Below are 18,827 nucleotides of genomic sequence, written 5' to 3'. Positions count from 1 at the left end.
ATGCCTATCCCACAGGGTCAAAAACTGAATGTAAGAATATGGACAGGCAAAGAAAATAAAAAGTGCTAGTTCTAAAGTGAGTGCTCTTTTTGGAGACAAAGTCTGTGTTAGAAATAAGAGGACAATTAAATAAAAATGTGAACCACTATATTATAATATCTTTCTATAGCTTCAACATCTAAGATGAATAAATTACTACTACAAGTAGAAAATAGATTGTTTAAGGCCAGCCTCATGGCCCTGTGGTTAAATTCAGCATGCTCCACTTCAGCAGCCCAGGTTCAGTTCCCGAAAGCAGACCTACAACACTCGTCTGTCAGTGGCCATGCTATGCCGACGGCTCACATACAAAAAGAGGAGGATTGGCAGCAGATGTTAGCTCAGGGCCAATCTTCCTCAGCCAAAAAAAAAAAAAAAGGAAATAGATTGTTTATTTTACTTTCTTGCTTCACATAAGTAAAACAAAGTCAACCTTTAAATCTATCTGTTGAATTGAATAATAGAAATAATCCAAGCTATTTTTCTTTTAAAGTACAGTCTTGAAATCCTCTTTGTGCTATAATTCAAATTGAAGTCAAAGTTTCAACCTGTAAGATGAGAAATTATTTCACAAAATCTCTCTCACTAATCTTATACTCAGAACCTTTGCTATTTTCTAAAATTCTTATTTAGGTTGCACACCTTGCAATGAATTAATCAGGGAGAGGTGGAAAAAGCAAAGATGGCCACATTTAGTCAGGCCTAACCTGCAAATGTTATTTATTGCAGATATTACCATATTCTCTGTCTATAATACAGAATATGAGTTCAGATAAAGAATGTGATTTTGAATAAATTGTATTATAATTCACAAACTAATGAATCACTTAGGAAAGTTCTCACTCTTGCAAATCAAACCAGAAACTAGCTTTTAAATTATCAGCCATAACATGAATACATTGGTGCATGGAAATAATAAATGCAACCTCATTCTTATGTGTTTTTTCTTCATTTTCAGGAGTAATTTATAGCATCTGTTATTGATTCTTTAATTTAGTCTTCACATTTACATGAACTCTCTCTTAATGTTGACTGCTATATAAAGAAAAAATATTTGTCAGTATTTGTAGGATCCTACAATAATCAAGCCGTTTAATACAACAGAATCTGAAATTATATTTTTCCATCATGGACACATATAATGGAATCCATAGCAAATCAAGCATATTTTATGAAATATAATGATGAAATCAAATAACGTAGATCAACACAATTGTTTTTCTCTTTTCTACAAATGTCAGGCAAGAGGCATGACTTAAAATACTCCTATGATTTGTATTTCCAGTATTGAAAAAAGGTCTTGTTTCAATAAATCCCCTCCCTCTTCTCTCCATTATTCCTCAAATTCCATTGTAAAGATTTGTTTTTCCTCATTTATTTATTTTTTTCATTTTGTCTTTAATTTTTAGTTTCATTGCTTTGAAATAAATGTCATCTAGACTGCTTCCTTTTGGAGATTTATTGAGGATTTCTGTGTGGTCAGTTTTTGTCAATGTCTCATGGTTTCTCTCCCTTTTTTTTTTTTTTTAGATGCATTGAGATATAATTGACATAAAACATTGTGTAAGCTTAAGGTGTACAATGTAAAGATTTGATATATTCCAAAATTATTAACACAATAGGGTTAGTTAACACACCCATCACCTCACATAGCTACAATTTTTTGTGTGTATGTGGTGAGAACTTTTAAAATTTACTGGGTAATGACATTTATTTCAATGCACATATGTATATTTTTTAAATGCTAAACACAACTGAAAAATAGAGGTATAAGAGAGGAAAAGAGGAAAAAAGGAGGAATGAAAGTAAATGAAAGATACTGAAAATAATTAGTAAGATAATAAACTTAAATAGACCATATAAGGAATTTTATTGTCTAAATGTACTAATAATGCAGGTTTTCAGCCTGGATTTAGAAAAAAGACTCTTTTCTGTTTTAAAGTGTATCATAAGAGATACACTTTAAATGTAAAAACACATAGTTTAAAAGTAAATAGAAAAATTCATACCATGCAAACACAAAGCATAAGATCATTAATATCAGATGAAGTAGATTTCATACAAGGAGTATTACAGGAGATAAAGAAGGAAATTTCCTAATGACAAAACAGGTAATTTGTCAGAAAGTAAAAACAGTCTAAGTACATATATACCTAATAACAGCTTCAAACTACATGTAGCAAAGACTAACAGAACTAAAAGGTGAAACAGACAAATTCAGTCATTAAGTGAAGGTTTTAATATTCCTCTCTCAGTCATGAATGAATTTGAACAATACCAACCACCTTAACCTAACTGACATTAATTGAATGTTACGTTTGAGAACTGCAGAATGTACATTCCTTTTCAAGTACACGTGAAACATTAACAGAGAGAGACCATACGCTGGAACACAAAGACAAAGGCCAATGCATTTAAAGAAGTGAAACAGCAGCAAGAACCTGTAATATCCCCAAACATTCAGAAAATAAAAAAAAAAAAAAAATCACTTCTAAATGACCCAGGGAAAAGAAAAGACTCAAAGACCCAAAGAAAGAAATCATAAAGAAAATTAGAAAGTGATAATAAAAGCATCTCCAAATTTATGAGATGCAGTAAAGCAATGTATAGCTTTAAGTTACTAGGTTAAGAATAAAACGTATTTAAACTCAATATATAAGTTCTTACCTTAAGAAGCTAGAGAAAGAAAAAAAAATCTAAGCACAAAGTGCTAGAAGAAAGAAACTAATAATTATATAATATAATAATAATAGTAATTATAATAATATGATAATAGAAATCTATGAAATAAAAAAACACAAAAAATAGATAAATAAAACCAAAGCTGATTCTTTGACAAGATCAATAAACTTGATTAACTTCTAGACATACTGATTAAGGAAAATAAGAGATCAAAGAAATACAGATTTGGTATTCTAATGTGTTTTTCTACCTGGCCTGGAACTAGCAATTTAAATCCAGATTTTCACTAACACTCAGTGGGCAGCAAAACTGAGATGTTTTCTGTTCAGCAGACTTGGTTGAATTAGCCAAAGTACGTCAGTCTCTAAAAGCTGCCTGCTGAGGACCCAGGTGGTCTGTTCCACATAATCTAGGCATGGCAAGGACTGCTCTTCATTTCTCAGGTACTCAAAAGTCATGCACATGTATGGCTATATAAAACCAAACACTTTGCTGAAGGAGTAGGGGAACGGCAGTGAACTGCCTATTAAACCTCCTAACGTTTCATCATTAGGAAATTTTCCTTTCTATCTCCTGTAATACTCCTTGTATGAAATCTATGTTACCTGGTAGTAATAGCCACACTAGCGCTAAGTGAAATTTTTGTATATTCCAGTCCTGATTTAAATGAATATAGCCAGCCATTCACTGATAAACTCCAGATCTTATTCTACAATGCTTGAAGATGCAAACAAAAATATATACTTTATGCAAGAAAGAGAATAAAAAGAAGGAAGAGATAAATTTCAGAATGTTACTCCATTTTCAAATATCTATTCATAGAAAAAAAAATAAGCATAAGCTGCTGTAAGAAAGCAGCTGTCCTCTTAAACTATAGAAATCTGAAAAGGGAGATGCTGGGCTGGCTTTGTCACATGTTGGAATCTTGCCTTGCTTCAGCAGAAAAATTAAAAGAAATATTATTTTTTTTAAAGATTTTATTTTATTTATTTTTTCCCCCAAAGCCCCAACAGATAGTTGTATGTCATAGCTGCACATCCCTCTAGTTGCTGTATGTGGGACGCGGCCTCAGCATGGCCGGAGAAGCGGTGCGTCGGTGCACGCCCGGGATCCGAACCCGGGCCGCCAGCAGGGGAGCGCGTGCACTTAACCGCTAAGCCACCGGGCCGGCCCAGAAATATTATTTTTTTTACATCCCAAATTTTTGTAGCATATCATACAATTTGCTGTATGTTTCTAGAAGAAAAAGTCTCCTAGAGATTGCTGCTTTTAGTGAGAAAATTGTAAGCTAAATACTTGCAGGGAGTTTTGTTGCTTTACAGTTATCTTACTAGTAGATAACAAGCAACACTAGGGATGCTTGTTGCCTGGATGCCTGAAATTGTGGTCTCAGTATGTCCACAGATATCTAGTTTACCAAAAGTGAAAAAGAGTAACAGTTCAGTAAGTAGAGATGAATTCAGAGTTTTAACTGATAGTAATTGATTCACCAAAATAACATGCCTTTTGGTTTATAATTTAATTCAAATAACATTTCTTTATAAGTACCTCTAAGTAATAAAGCCAGTTAATAATTATGGTGCTGTATTAATATAGATGCATATTAATGTCTTGCCTGGCCCATGCTTATTATTTTTTATATCTTCAGACTAGAACAATTTAAACTTCAACCTCGGGCCGGCCCTGTGGCTTAGCGCTTAAGTGTGTGCACTCTGCTACTGGCAGCCCGGGTTCGGATCCCGGGCGTGCACCGACACACCGCTTCTCTGGCCATGCTGAGGCCGTGTCCCACATGCAGCAACTAGAAGGATGTGCAACTATGACATACAACTATCTACTGGGGTATAACTATCTACTGGGGCTTTGGGGCAAAAAAAAAAAAAAGGAGGAGGATTGGCAATAGATGTTAGCTCAGAGCCGGTCTTCCTCAGCAAAAAGAGGAGGATTGGCATGGATGTTAGTTCGGGGCTGATCTTCTTCACCAAAAAAATAAATAAATAAAACTGTTTAAACTTCAACCTCTAAGTTCATCCACATTTCTGGGTCTCACCTTTGAAAAATGAAGATGAATTACTAGTATAACTCCTAAGAATAAATTCAACGTCTAGTTATCTATGATTCTGCTGACTCTGCACTGTATTTTAGATTCAAATGTTGACATACATTTTTTTCTTGTTTCTATCCAATATTTCTTTTTCTATCCCAGTTTCAGAATCTTACTCTTACTGGACTCTTGTACTTTTCTCTCATCTTGAATTTATGTCTCAAGTCCTTACTTCTTTGCCTAACTTCCCCTGAGAAAGAAGACTCTCCTTACATTCATTCAGTTTTTCTAGGGTTGCACATCCTATTCCTGCACACAGGTCATTGAGATTGGATACCCATATCTTGCTTCTAGAATTTGTTTCCTATATGATCATAACAGCCTTCCTAATCTGCACCTAACTGCTCTTTTCAGGCACTTTAATTTTCCTCTCTACCGTATCACTTGAGTTATCTGTATTTCATTGCTTTTGGCATCTTCTGTAGTCTCTTGTCCTACCCTGTCCACACTCAACTCATCCTCTTACTTGTGTTCAATCACAAATTCTACATTATTATTTTGTAGTCTCTGGAGCTCCCTGTAATTTTTCATCCTCCAACTGACCTTTTCCTGGTTCTATGAGGCTTTATTTTTTAATCATTCGTTTCATTACTGTCCTTCATTCACTTTTCCTTTCCTAGATAAAAGCCAAATCTGCTAAATTGTGTTCTATAACCAAAGGCACAAATTTTATTTAGCACTATAATTTCTCGTTTATATTTGAGGAATGATAATACTCAAAGGAAGTGAATGGACAAAATAAAATCTCATTTCAGAGATTAAATATCACACTGGAGTTCATTTGTTATTTTTTAAGGGCATAAATGATCAATTATATATATGAAGAAAATATTTTTTCCTGTAACTATGGAGGCATTGTTTCAATATGGAAGAAAAAGAAAAATAAGTATTGACTTAGATATTTCATGTTAAAATAGGTTGATACAGGGGCTGGCCTCGTGGCTTAGCAGTTAAGTGCATGCACTCCACTACTGGCGGCCCGGCTTTGGATCCCGGGCATGCACCGATGCACTGCTTCTCCGGCTGTGCTGAGGCCACGTCCCACATACAGCAACTAGAAGGATGTGCAGCTATGACATACAACTATCTACTGGGGCTTTGGGGAAAAAAAGGAGGAGGATTGGTAATAGATGTTAGCTCAGAGCCAGTCTTCCTCAGCAAAAAGAGGAGGATTAGCATGGATGTTAGCTCAGGGCTGATCTTCCTCACCAAAAAAAAAAATAGGTTGATACAAATAATCATACTTACTGAAATAATTGATCTCCATTTGTGATTATAATATATTAAGTAAAATCTTTGTATCTATAATTTCATAAAATTAATGAAATCAAATTTAGTTCTGCAATATTGTGTCGTATAATAGAAAATGAGTCTAATTTTCCATTATTTTTATATTTATCCTTTGACAAATTGAATTTCTTCCCTCTAATTCAAGGAAGTATTTAGAATTTCACTATCTTTTTCAAAGGGCATAAAAATTCTACAAACACTCATTCCCACATTTTCACGCAAAAGAAAACTTATATAGTTCATTAATCAGTAAACTCGACTAATTTCTTTTATCTGAAAGGGAAACACAGAATGACTTGTCATTCTTATTGTAGAAATTGAGTTCTCAAAATGAGGTTCCCACGTAGCATCATCAGCATCAACTGGGAACCTGAGATAAGCAAATTATAGGGCTCCTTCACAGACCTAAAAATCAGAGAATTTCTGGGGGAGACACTCTGTGTCTTAAACCTTCCAAATGATTCTGATGCATGCTAAAATTTGAAAACCAGTGTACCAGAAAAACTAATTAAGAGAAATAGTGAGAACTCAAAAAGAGATAAGATTATGAGGACATCTTTCATGTTTCAACAAATTTTTTAAATATCACAAGGAAAATTATATTTTCATAATAATAATATATGCCTTGAATTTTCTAAGAGATTTCTAGAGTTATAAAACTATCTAAATAATTAACGAATGTGAAAAATTGAATTGAACTCCTAGATGATATTTTTTGCTATTTATATTCAGATAATATATCAAAGATATATTTTAATGCTGATTAAGTTGAAAGAAAAATTGTTATTACAATTAATATTTGTAGGATTTTCTATGAGAGTCACGTTTTCATTTTTTAAAAAATTCTAAAAGAGGGGCCGGCCTGGTGGCACAGCGGTTAAGTGTGCGTGCTCCGCTTCGGCGTCCCAGGGTTCACGGGTTCATATCCCAGGTGCACACCCATGCACCACTTGTCAAGCCATGCTGTGGCTGTGTCCCATATAAAGTAGAGGAAGATGGGCACAGATGTTATCCCAGGGCCAGTCTTCCTCAGCAAAAGAGGAAGATTGGCATCGGATGTTAGCTCAGGGCTAACCTTCCTCACACACAAAAAAATCTAAAAGAATGCTAGGACTTGTCTACAAAATGCGAGCTACATTTGATTGTATGTAATTTTTATGTTTTTACTCCATTAAGTGATCATAAGTGGTCAGTAAAAATAATAATAAAATAAAGTTTTAAAATCTTTACATTTTGCAGGGTTATGTGCTGATCTTCATTTTAAAGGATTTAAATAGAGACAAGTTTTCTTCAAGAAAATATAATATACAGACACTGCACAAAGAAGATATAAAAATGGCTCTCAAACAAAAAAAAACATGTGCAAACTCATTTATAGTTAGACGTGAAAAGCAAAACAACATTGAGATACATTTCCTACCTATCGCATTGGCAAAGGTTAAAAAGTATGACACACATATTGTTGGTGAGCCTGTAAGGGAATAGGTCCCCTCGTACGTTGTTGGTGGGATTGCAAACTGGCACAACCCTCCTGGGGGGAAATTTGATGATACCTAACAAAATTGCCTATGCCCTTACCTTTCAATCCCAGAAACCCCAATTCCAGGGACCCACCCTGAAGATATAACTCCAAGAATGCAAATACACACATGCATAAGATTACTATGTACCATAGCTCATTCAACTACTCTTCTATGTAGGGACACATAGGTCATTTCCAATATTTCACAATCACAATAACTATGGTACAATAAACCACAGTACACTCATACAATGAAGAATTATGCAGCAATAAAATTGAATAGGAGAGATCTCTATGAACTGATAGAGAAAGATTTTCAGAATGTACTGCTGTTCAATTTGAAAAGCAAAGCACAAAATTGTATCCATAGTATGTTACTCTTCATGCAAGAAATAAGATTTAAAAACAATATATAGTGTCTGGCCATTTATGCAAAAGAAATACAGGAAGAGAAAAAAAAAAAGATTGTTTAACTACAGGGGGTGTGTACAGAAAAGGTAGAAAGAAGGGGAGAATGGGAATGGGACCTAGAAATGAGGTGGGAGTAACACATCTCTGAGTACAACTTTTAGTAAAACTTTTCCTCTTAATACCATAGTAATATTTCATATAACTAAAAAATAAACTATTAAACTAAACTCCAGCATATGGAGTGAACCAAAAGTAGAATACAATCAGTAATAAATGAGTCTAAATGTATTACAAATGAAGAACATAACTATGCTGAAGAGGATGACCAAGAAAAGAACTCACATAAATATCTTTAGAAAACAGTATTTTGACTGGATATTGTTTGGCTAAAGGCAAAAATAATTGTACATAAACACTGTATTCTAGTTGTACATGTGTTTCACATAGGCATATGGGTTAGTGATTCTGAAACAGCTTTAGATTTATAACAGTATCAAACAAATAGGTAGACTTATTGTAAATAATGAGATCCAGGTTTCTCACTGTCAGATAAAGAAATCACAAATAGTAAAAGAGAAAGACTAAAATAAACCCTATGGCAGTCAATCAAAATGAGCAGTATTAGTACGAACACGTGGAGATATAGATGGTATAGATATAGATATACACATATGCATACACACACACACATATACATAAACACATGTGCATACATACAGGTGAATGAAAAAAGAAATACGGAGATGTTTATGTGTGGGATAATAAACATGTATATTTATATCTCTGTCTGCTGAGATGGCCGAGAAGCAATGGCACTTCAGTAGCAAGGAGTACCTCTAGCATCCGGTTATTGGTTTCTAAATACCAATCATTCTCCAATAAAAGGAACAAGGTATCCTTGGAGAAGTGGTTGAATCCAAGGCTGGACATAAAATATAAAAGATGAACCTGGAAAATTGAATGGTGTCAGAAAGTAATAACGTGCTCACAAAAGGGCAGGGCGCGGCAGAAGTGCACAGGTGCCAACCTATGGGAGCACCTAAAGCCAAAGCTGGATCTAGTTGAGCAACAAAATAAATAATGGTAATAATGAATTATAACCCTTAGAAAAAATCAATATTATTGAACCCATATAGATGTATAATTGAATAAATAAATAAATAAATAAATGGGAAAGAAGGCATGGCTTTTTTCATAGAAGCATTCCAATTAATAAATGCAGAAAGAAAGACGTATTTCAATTAATAAATGTAGAGTATAGATTGATCAATGGATGTGTAGTAAAGAATTTAACCATGCCCAAGGAGAGGTCTGGCCACTGCCCTCAGCTTCTGGGAGGTAATCTTTAACCCTTTAAAACTTCATGCCAGATAGAAATGTCTAGATTATTCGGTGGACCTTGGTTCATGACAGACAGTCTAACAAAGTGATTTAGAGTGAGAGCTAGTCATACTAGGTAGTCTAACAATATGATTTAGAGTAGGGACTTTGGGTAATGTGGTATCACTTTGACCTCCGTAGAGGCTGAAGACCAAGGCCATCCATTTAGGTGGCCACCCAGGCTTAAATGATTGAGCCACAATAATGACTCTGGATACCAACCTGCAGGGTGACAACGTTCCATACGTATTGTCACACATCAATGCAGGAAAATAAAGCCGTCCATAACTCTACAATGGTAGAATAAATGGCAACTCTGTGTTGGAAACTTTCCTAGATTCTGCCCTATGCACTTTTTCCCTGGCTGATTTTAATCTGTAATGTTTAGTTGTAATAAACTGTAACTGTGGGTGTAACAGCTTTCAGTGGGTTCTGTGAGTCAATCTAGTAAATTACCAAAACTGAGGGTGATCTTGCAGACCCACAAATTTGCAATTGATGTCAGAAGTGAGGATAGTCTTGCAGACTCTGTTCCCTCTAACATTTCAATGGATGAAGAAGTTCATGTGGGTGAAAGTTTGAGAGAAATTGGATACCTGCATATTTTGAAAGTACTTCAACCAAGATGTTTATTAATTACAAAGGCAAAAATAGTAATAACTTACATTGGAGAAACCCAGCAGATACCGTCTTAGCCAAAAGATCAAGGTTACATCAGTAATAATAAGACATAGTGACATAAAAACCAATTCCCCTCCCCCTGCCACCAACATACCACAATAAGGATAGAACAGGGGACAATATTACTTCCGTGATTCCTTCCCAAAATGCATATGACCTTAATATAGTCATGAGGAAACATTAGACAAACCAAAATTGAGGAACGTTCCACCAATAACTGATCAGAACTGTTCAAATATGTCAAAGTCATGAAAAACAAAGAAAGAGGAAATAGCACAAATTGGAGAAGACTAAGGACATACAATAGCTATTCATAATGTGGGATCATGGAATGGATTCTGGAATAGAAAAGGACATGAATGGAAAAACATAAAATCTAAATAAAATATATACTTTGGTTTAGAGTACTAAACCGTTGTTAATTTCTTGGTTTTGATAATTGTACTATGGTCATGTAAGATGTTGACATTATTGGAAGCTTGGTGAAAGGTATGTGGTAACTCATTATTTTTACAACTTCAGTAAGTCTAAAATCATTTCAAGATAAATGGAAGAGACACAGACAGAAAAGCAAAAGTGAAAACTCTATACTTAACAGTAAGACTTTATCAGTCATCTGCTTCCAAGGAATTTTTATTTATGAATAAAGAAAGCATCATTTTCAGTTACATTTGCTTTTCTCTAATTCTTTTAGATCTCATATGAAGATTGGGATAAACTGGAAAGCATTCTATCTATATACGGATGATTGAGTCTCACTCTAAAGAGGTAAACAAAAATATCCAGAAGTGGAGACTGCCTGTCAGTAATTTTTAAAAACACCTCCCGGTAACAGTTCAGACACATTTGAGAATACCTAGTTTAGATCATAAATTATTGATCATCTGACTGTGGCAAAAGAAAATGTGTATAAAGTGTTAAGAAGAGTTGTTAATTGAAGATATATCAGAAACAGAGGAACATACTTCTATTATAATGCAATTTTATGGCAAAACAAAATTATATTTTTCACAAGTTTTTTGTCGAACATCTGTTGTATAAAGTAAGGCGAATGTAAGGATTTTACAGATGATTTTCTAAAGAAAAGAAAATTGTCTTAAATAGTAATAATTAACTTGGTTTGAGAGACATAGAAAGACGATAAGAGGTATATATAAAGAAATAAAGATTATTACCATGAAAATATTACTCCTCCAAGCATCTGGGTTAATAATAATTTGGTGGTTTATCAGTGTAATATCCAGTATTTAAATATGTGATATGTACTCTTAAAAACTGTTTTAAAATAGAGTCATATTTTCTAAAATGCTACAGAAGATGTTTAGATCTTAGTCTTCTCTCCTAAAAAGCTAAAATTGAGAGATTACATTGTGAATCAACTAGAAGGGATTTTTTATTATATATGCCAGCTTTCTCATTTTATGGATGAAAAAAACCTGTCCAAGTAGCACCAAAAGGTAGCCTAAAAGGTCACTGGCAGAGTCAGTTCCCACATGGTCGTACTCACAGGATTCATAGTAACCTGATGGCCCTACCTACCTGGCTCAGCTGGTTGAGAGCACTTTAGGTGATGAAGCCAGATAACAATCCCTATACATAACAGCTACCTTTCCTTTGTTGTTGTTACCATTTACTACAAACTCTTCTTCTAACTGACCAATTATGAGGCATAATTGTAGGTCTCAATAGAAAAGTATGCTCATCGCTGAGTAAAACATTACTGCAGCTGGGAAAAAAAAATCATAGCATGGATATTGCTTAAATCTCCTAAACAGAGTACGTTATTTGGCAAACGCATGCTAATTTAATCTTGGTGAATAAAAGCTTTAAGTGGCATTTCTATCACTGAATCAATATGTTTAAAACATTTTTGACAAGTAAAAACTCCTATACATGGTGCATGAAATTGCAATTTATTTGTAGGCTGAATTCATACATTTGTTTCTCTAAGAAATTTCAGTCTTTTTTCACTTAAAATTCGGCACCTAGAAGCTATAATATGGAGTTCCATGTACAACTTTTTGAAAGCATCTTTTTTTCTCAATAATCACTTCACATCATTCTCATTCACTCAGTGAAGTGCCCTTAATGTATCCAAAGTTAGACCCACACACTCAGTGCTTCTACACACGCAATTATATATCAGACAGATTCTGCATTGTCTTCCACCGTTTTAAGCACCAAAGCTAAAAATAACAGATTCATTTATACTTCAACTGTCTACGTCTATAGCTTCAGTTTTACAGAGTTGCATAGAAAGCATATTACCACTTAGGAACATATTTGATACATATACTTATGAAAAATTGATGGAGATTATGCAGTAAGCATTAGAAGTAATTTATTTTATCCTACTTCTTTTAGGACTATCTGGTTAATTGGTTGAGTAGAATTTAAATTTGTAAGTGTTACATAAGTTATACATTATGACAGAGTATTTTCTTTCAAAATATAAGTGAACCTTCTAACGTAAATGTAAAGAACTTTCTACTTTTGAAGTAAATTTATAAAAACACTACATTTAAAATTAAAATAGCATTTTAACTCAGGGAAATGTATGTAACTTTACCAATGGGAAACCATTGAGAATCTCCCAAAGCAACTGATAATGTCGTAGCCAAAGGAATTTAAACAGAAGGGAAACATGAATGCATACATTTGTTAGAATATCTAATCACAGCATTCACATCTCCAAAAAAAATTGTTACTGAAGGCATCAATGCCCTGACTCAAATAACAAAATTGTAACCAGGTTTCAGGTATATTTTTAAACTCTCTCTGGCATATACATTTGCAAGCCTACCTGTAATCATCTCAGGAAACAAGAAGGACCTTTAAAAATTCCTTTAGAAATGGGATTTGCTAGACGCTGTATTCAGAATGTTCTAATGTTTTCATATAAGAAGAGAAGAAAGTCAAAAACAACAGCCAATGCTGAATGGAATAGGAGAATAATTTTATTATTATTAGTTCATGGAGGTAAGCAAGTACCTTGATATCTTTAAGGGGCTTCTTGAAGGTTTTGTTGGTAATTTCACTAGGTGATCGTGTAGATATCTTCAGAATTGTCCTCCACTTGCCTAAGATGAAGACTAATGACAAGTACTATCCAGAAAGTTGGTAAGTATAACCACACTCTTCTTGAAGAGCTCAAGATTCCATTCTAGCTTTTATGATCTATCTATAGGGTGCTAAGTACTTTATACTCATCAGAAGGTTAATCTGCTGCCCCTAGAAGTTATTTGTATGCAACTCTATGCTACAGTTCAAACCTCAGATGTACTGAGGAGATGTGACGAGATAAGCAATGGTGTTCATATAATGACTGAATATGTCTAGTAACTCACAAACATTTTTTTGACTTTTGTGACTAAGAAAATATTTAGATCTGAGACCGCAGTAATAACACAGGTTAGTTCTCCCAGTCTTTGCTTGATATTGACACAACTAACAATGAGTACCATAACTAGGGGGCCAATGTGAGTGTGAAAGGTTTGGAATGTTATTCAAGTCTTCCAGCCAACCAGGAATCAAGAAAAAAAAAAAAATTAATTCACCCAAATTCAATGAGAGTTTACTCTCATAGAGAATGAGAACTTAACATAAACTGTTAGGCAACTTATTTATGCTTTCTCCTCTAATAATCAAGAAAATTCTATTGAGCAGATATTGGAATTTTCTCCACTTCATACCGAGATTGAGTGAGCTTAGTCATGAGCCAATGTACGACCGAATTTAGATCCCAAGCTCTTTATAACAATGGACTGATGTTTAGTACAGCTAAGTGAACATTGTGAAAAGCAAAGTAAAAAGGTCATATCTAAGACGCCTAGGTTTGGGTATCATGCAAACATACTTTAATGAAAGCTTAGTGACTTGAATGAATAATAAGAATGAAGGGCATACATTTTGCAGCAACAAATGTCTTAAAAAAAAAAAAAAACTTTTCTATGGTTAGGGTTGAGTTATTTCCAATCAAATCAGTCACTAAGTGGCAAGAAGGTTAATATTCCTGGGTGAAATGTGTCTAGTCTTCAGATTTTTTTTTCTTGCTAAAGATATTACATGAATTTTGAAGGTAAAGGATAAAATGGGTGACTCTTTCATTATTTATCACCTAGGACTTACATGATCTTTACAGTCCAATTTTTGTTTTTTGAATATTTTTGAACGTTTAATTGGCTAAAGATCACTTGCTAGACTTGCCAAACTACTGCTCAGCTATATCTTTTAAACAAGTGATATCCTCTTATAATTGTGTACAAGCTGGTATGTGCAACATCGTGGAGGTCCATCATCTGATTTAATAACACACTTGAAAGTTAAAAAAAAAAAGCTATACTGATTCTCATTGGGTCATTATTGGTAGGAATATAGAATTGCCAGGATGTGAATATATTTAGGCCTACCTAACTTTTAAGTTCAGATAAAAGAGAAAATAATAGTCATTTTAATTTGACAAATAATTTCAATTTCAATCTATGTTTTACACAATGTTCTAATAGCTGGACCAAGTGAATGGACAAAATCAAAAAGATAGGTCTTCCTCATGGAATATACATTCAAGTGTGGGGAATAATACAAGAAATATGATGAATAAGTTAATTATATTATATTTTAGAAAATGATAAATGTTACAGAGAATATTTTTTTTTAGGAAGATTGGTCCTGTGCTAACATCTGTTGCCAATCTTCCTATTTTTTTTTTCTTTTTTCTCTCCAAACCCCCAGTACATAGTTGTGTATTCATAGTTATAGAGTTGTAGCTCTTCTACGTGGGACACCGCCTCCACATGGCTTGATGAGTGGATCCGAACCAGCAAATCCCAGGCCACCGAAGCAGAACTAACGAACCTAACCACTATGCCACTGGGCCAGCCCCAAGAGAATATTTTTAAATGAGAAGGAGGATAGGAAATGCCATGGATAAAAATTCAATTTTTAAATGGCTGCTCAGAAAAGGGCTTACGGAGAAGGTATCATAAGCAATGGCTGAAAGATGTGTGAGTAAACCATTAGTATTCCAGGCAGAGGACACAGTAATTACAAAGTCCTGGGGAGGAAGTAAGCCTGCCTTGTTCAAGGAATACCCAGGAGACCGATGTGGTAGAAATGGAGAGAAAGAGGGGAGAATGAGATTGAAGAGGAACTAGAGATAAGAGGATACAGGGTCTGATAGGCCTTAGTTTTTTATCCTGAAATAATTTGAAAAGACATGGAAAATTCAGAGCAGAAATCTCATTTGACTTACAGTTAAACAGGATCATTTTAGCTACTTTGTTGAGAACAGACAGCAGGAGAAAGGAGCAAGGGTGGAGACAGGAACACCAGAGATAACATTGGTTTAATAAGGGCAGCAGCAGTAAAGGTGGTGAGAAATATCTGGTTTTCTAAAACATGCAAGGCACTCTTGAAAGAGAGAAATAGAGAGAAAAAAACGGGCAAAAAATGTGGATGAGCGATTTACAGAAGAGGATAACCAAAAAAGTAAACAAACCTACAACATATCCTCCAGATCATTGGTAATCAGAAATACAAAATTTTAAAAATGAGCTATCACTTTCCCCAGTCACAAGGACTGAAATTAGAGAACTGTAGAATGCCAAGGGTTGTTGTGATGTGGGGCCGTCACAATCCTCCTCTACTGCAGGTAGGACTGCACACTGACACTGCTATTCTGAGCACCGATCTGGTGCCAGAGTCAAATCAACTGTGTGTGTATCCTATGAGGCAGCAATTCCTCTGCTGGGTATATATCCCAGGGAAATTCTCAGACAAGTCCATAAGAGAACATGACCGAGGATGGTCATTGAAGCATTCATTATTATAACTGGGAGCTAGATACACTCTTTGTTGTTAACAGATAGATAACTGAAAAAATAAACATTAAACATATTAACATATTTGCACGTTAGGGAGGAAAATGCAAATGAGGTGTGGTGATAAAAGACAATAAATAGTTTGGGGTGTGTTCTGTTTGTGGACCTATGAGACATTCAAGTGAGGATGTTGACTAGGCTGTTAACTATAATTCACCAGAATTCAGTTGAGAAATCTGTGATGGAGATAAATTTGGAAGTTATCAGCATAATTTTGGCAAAATCTCAAAGGCACGGTTTTTAAGGGTATTTTTAAAGATAAATTAGAAGATGGGAACAAGTTAAAAAATATTTTAGAATTGGAATCACCTGAAGATGTATGTCTCATAAAGGTGACAAAACAATTTTCTTTTGTTCTTGCACATGGAAAAAGAATAAAATTATTTAGTACAAGTAAATCATAATGTTAACATTACCTAGGAGAAAAATCTGTAACAAATCTCTGACAATGAAGAGTCACTGTGATACCATAATTATCCTTTTATAAAAAGTAAACAAATAATTATGATTGTGTATACTAGTATTTTTATTTCATTACCCACAAGCAGATATGTGTATAAAATGTAAATAAATATATAATATGTTTAGATAATATATAAGATATATAAAAATTTTAAATACTAAATTTAGAGTAAAATCACATAGTAATTAATCCACATTTGGTAAGTCAGGTACGTTGATAAATTTGACCTAACTTATTTCAACTTTCCTTTTGTCTGCTTTCCTGATTTTGATTCAGTCCAAGAGCAAGCCTCTAGAAAATATTTTAAGATGAAATCTGCTAAGATATCTAAGATTATCAAACAGTTATTTTATTTTTTTATAAGTGAGAGTAGACATATGTATAAAAATAAGGTATAAGAAGTGTTTGTCATTTCATTTTCTGGTTCTATAGCTTTCGATATTTAGAGATCTTTTTTTACTCTGTTAAAAGGACACACATATAAGTATTGTGTAGTATAAAATCAGACATTTATAAAATCTAGGATTTTCTAGGAAAATATTATTAGACCTTGATCTATTTTGAGAGAACAGGATCAAACTTGAAGTTGTATATGTGCCGACTTAAAGTGATATGTATGTATGTGTGGTAAATCAACATTCAAATACTTAAATAGTATATTACTATCTAGGTGTGAATTCTAAGTGTGGGTAAAGTTAAAATATAAATTAATGATTTATATTTCCATCCATAATTTTTGCCAATTCTCTCAAGATACTTACTATATTCAGCAAATTTAAATTAAAAATCACATTAAAGATTACTAAGTATCAAAGAAAGAATAATTAATATTTTTGCTTCCCTATCTTTCTTAAATTAAGGACATATATATTTCTTTAGAGAATAAGTAATGCATTCATATATATTTCTTTATAGAATAAGTAATGCATTAAACAAAGGAGGAGACTAAATCCATAACCAGTAATTATTCTACGTTTGAGCACTTAGTTATAAATAACATACTTACATATTCAGCCATTAAGACAATCAAAGATTTAAATGCACTTTTCCACCTGGAAAATCTTAGAGAGGAATTATAATAATACAACCATTTTTGAACATTAGAAAGATAGCCACTAAAGTATATGTGTGATCAATCTAAACTCCATACAATGTTGGTTAAAGTACAAACTGTTATGATTACTTTTTGAAATTGTTTGCTACTATCTTGTAACATTGCTTATTCACATACTTCCAATTAAGCATTTCTCCTCCAGGAGAAATATATCAGAGAAATGCTTGTATATTTATACCAAGATACAAATAATTGCATGTTCATTGCAGTATTATTTATAATAGCAAAAATCATCCACAGAAAAAGTAAATATATTATTTTTATCCTGGTATATTCATGTGAAGAAATATTGTCAACTGATGAAAATAATTAAACTACTGATATATGTATTGGCATGGATTGAGTGTTGAAAAATCACACTGAGTTAAAAAAAAGCAAGGCCTCAAAAATAACGTATACAAGGGAGACCTTTTATAAAGCAGAATCTGTATTGTTCAGTAAGCTACGTATATTTTATAAAGTAAATTTTAAAAAGAAAGATAATTCTAAATATAAAATTCAGGATAATGTTTCTTTCTAGAGGAGGACTGCATGAGGGAGGGAGACGGATTAGGGGTGGAACATGTTCAGTAGATGTAAATTACTGGCTACGTTGTAATTTTTGGAGAGATCACAGATGTTCATTTCTCATTATTTATCATTTATCATTAGGTTTTATCTTTTAAATATATGTTACACATGTTTTTAATGAACTCAACATTTAAAAAGATGAAGAAGAAAACGGAGATTTGGGAAAATTCACTTGCTATGCAAAATAAAAAGGAAATTAAGAACAACTTTGATTCTAATGACTGACTACAACACTAGCACATAAAACTGAACAGCTCCTGCAGAAGTAGCTAAAATAAAACTTCAGATACTCAATTTTATTCAGTTTCTCTCTTTGCACAATGACGAAGATTCTCTCGTAAAATGTAAGTTGCATCATTATCAACCAGACCAAAAGTACATCATGGAACAGACTATGCAAAGGAAAAGAGTATCCACAGTATGTCTCTCACTTCATTAGCTCTGTAACAGGCAGCAGCTACACATGAAAGAGTTAAAAACATGTTGAAATGGTCCTTTAACATCAGAGCTTCCTCTTCAGTTTATTCCTATTTTATTCTTTTTGGTGATACTATAAATGAAATTTTTTTCCTGACTTCCTTTTCAGAAAGTTCATTGCTAGTGTATATAAATACAACTGATTTTTGTATGTTGATGTTGTGTCCTGTAATTTTACTGAATTTATTATCAGTTCTAACAGTTATTTTATGCAG

Source organism: Diceros bicornis, chromosome 11 (genome assembly GCF_020826845.1).
Source record: "Diceros bicornis minor isolate mBicDic1 chromosome 11, mDicBic1.mat.cur, whole genome shotgun sequence".
NCBI classification, from domain to species: Eukaryota; Metazoa; Chordata; class Mammalia; order Perissodactyla; family Rhinocerotidae; genus Diceros; species Diceros bicornis.
This window is presented reverse-complemented; position numbering follows the sequence as displayed.